The sequence below is a fragment of the Eutrema salsugineum genome, unplaced genomic scaffold (assembly GCF_000478725.1).
Source record: "Eutrema salsugineum unplaced genomic scaffold, Eutsalg1_0 scaffold_16, whole genome shotgun sequence".
Classification (NCBI taxonomy): Eukaryota; Viridiplantae; Streptophyta; class Magnoliopsida; order Brassicales; family Brassicaceae; genus Eutrema; species Eutrema salsugineum.
The window spans coordinates 6,242,636-6,245,012 of NW_006256858.1; the positions used below are offsets into that span (position 1 = coordinate 6,242,636).

Below are 2,377 nucleotides of genomic sequence, written 5' to 3' on the forward strand. Positions count from 1 at the left end.
TAGCAGATTTTTGCAGACTTATAAAGAAGTCTACTTCGTAATATGTGGTAGACTTCTTGAAGTCTTGCATTTGTATGAATTTGAAAAATCAACTTTTTAGTTTGCATACTTCTATGCAGATTTCATCTATCTATTTCATAGATTGTAATAATTTGTGGGGTTATGTATTTGTAGATTCTGGTGCTAGTAACACCAACATGTTGCTATTTGTTAACTTAGAGAATTTAATGTATCTGAACTCTTCTTCTAGTTAAGAAGTTGGCATAATTTGTGGTTTTAAAAGTGGTACAAAATTCAATCACTTGGAATATTTTGGGACATTGAATTATAATGTAAAACCAGGTTGTTTTTGTACATTATACTTCTTCAGCCTTGTTGACAAGCTAACATTTTTTAAATAATCATCAATTTAACAAAAAAAAAAGAATAAGAAAATGTTACAATTCTAAAATCTGCTACAAGTCTAACATTAACTAACAAGATTCACTCCTTGAAACTCTCATCTCTCGTTTAGGAGGAATCATCTATTGAGTCCATCATTGCTCTTTTTCTCAGCTGTTCTTGGTGATGATTTAGAGTTGCTGTTTTTCTGGAGATTCTCTTCAAGAGCTCTTCTTTCCTAGTAGACAAATGTTTAAGCACCACTCAAATATATAAAACGAAAGCACCACTCAAACAAAAGCACCCTTAATTTCATTTGTAATCAATAATATAAAACGAAAGCACCACTCAAAAATCGATATTAATTTTTATACCTGTAACCAGCAACAGAATTGTTTATACCTGATGCATAAAACAATAAAACAAATAAAATCTCCATTTTATAGATATCTATGTCTATCATCGACCATATGTATATGCATTCATCCAACGAGTCAAATTATATACCTACACTCATTATGATCAAATTAAAACCCATCTTTTAACAAATTTGCAGAAGGCATCAAATCAGGTAATTATCGAACAACAAAGAACACATCTATACCAAAGAAGTTGGCTACACCCTGCAATGTCCACCGCAAAACCAAGTGATCTCAGCTAGTTTACTGTGCAAAAACTACTAACTGCCAATCTCAAAAGGCTAAAGAACTTACCTTTACGACTTAGTTAACATCATAAGAATAAGCCAATCATAATGAGGGATAATACATGCACATAGACATGAAAACACACATACATACAGCATCTAAAAATAGAAGATCCAAATCTAACAAAAAAATGTTATCTTTACGCCCAAAATCCAGCAAACAAAACAAGTAAATTTAAAGCGATAAACTAAGAGAGATTCGAGTGATAATAGAGAAGTCTCACACCTTCTCCTTGCGACTGTGTCGATCCAGCACAACCCATTTATCTTCTTGCTGTTTCGTCTTCTTTAACCTCTCAAGTACAAAAATCTCTCGGAAACAGGCCACAATGATCAGACAACCCTGGGTTTGTCAAAGCTTCATCGAAGTCGATCAAAGTCGCTAACTTTCCTTTCAGAAAACAAAATCAAACAAGCAAAATGAGAGATTATGCGACATAAAACCCAAAAATAGGTATTGGTAGAAAGAAGAAGAAGATCAAGACCGAGTTGAAGATGACGACGATGAATCGGTGTTGACATTATTGCGATGATGTTTTCGAAAGAGGATAACGGCGACAGAGAGAATGCAGCGCCGTTTTAGAGAGAGATCAAAGTGGAGGTTTTCTGGATTAGGGTAAAATTTTCATTTATATAATAGGTTGAAAATATTCGGTTATATCCGGTTATGTTAATTAAATTCTGGTCTATGTACATTTTATTTTAATTTCGATTATGGTTTGAGCAGACTTCATAAAGTAGTCTGTAACCCTAAATTAAAATTATTCAGTTATGATTTTATTTTTGTTGGTCTAATTTGATTCAGTTATATTAAATTTTAATTTATATACATTATAATTGTTTATATTTGATTTATAGAAACAAATTTTAAATCAAATTATTTTTGTATAATTTTTAAAATAAAATTTAAGATTTAATAATATAGCAGACTTCTTTATAAGTCTGCTAAGCAGATTTTACTATTATTTGCAGACTTCTTGGGGTTAAAATTGTAATTGAGCTCTCTGTTTTTTTGTTTGCTCATGTAGGAGAGAATAGTAATTTCTCTACCCTTCTGACCTATTTTTGCATTAGGTTGAATTTGGGGTATACTTTTGCATTTGGACTCAAATTCTGGTTATTTTTAGCAATTTCCACTGAGATTAATAACAACTTTATATTTGAAACCAAAATAATAGTTAAATATAAAATAAAGAAAATCACACAAAATTTGTGAATTAAATATATTTTTGTCAATTGGTTGGATAAACGTTTAAATAATTTTTCAATGATTATACATCATCTATTCTA

General features: G+C 30.7%; 1 long non-coding RNA gene across 2 annotated transcripts; it reads right to left on the bottom strand.

Moving 5' to 3' along the window:
- Positions 1-320: 320 nt before the first annotated feature.
- LOC18021472 lies at positions 321-1,673 on the bottom strand. Of its 2 annotated transcripts, none has more exons than XR_002900278.1 (4): positions 1,573-1,673; positions 1,314-1,478; positions 756-783; positions 321-619 (listed from the first exon to the last, which is right to left on the bottom strand). It is a non-coding gene; the product is annotated as an uncharacterized LOC18021472 (long non-coding RNA). The 2 variants fall into 2 exon arrangements; XR_002900277.1 differs by having other exon boundaries at positions 1,314-1,473; positions 1,573-1,657.
- Between the last annotated feature and the right edge of the window lie 704 nt (positions 1,674-2,377).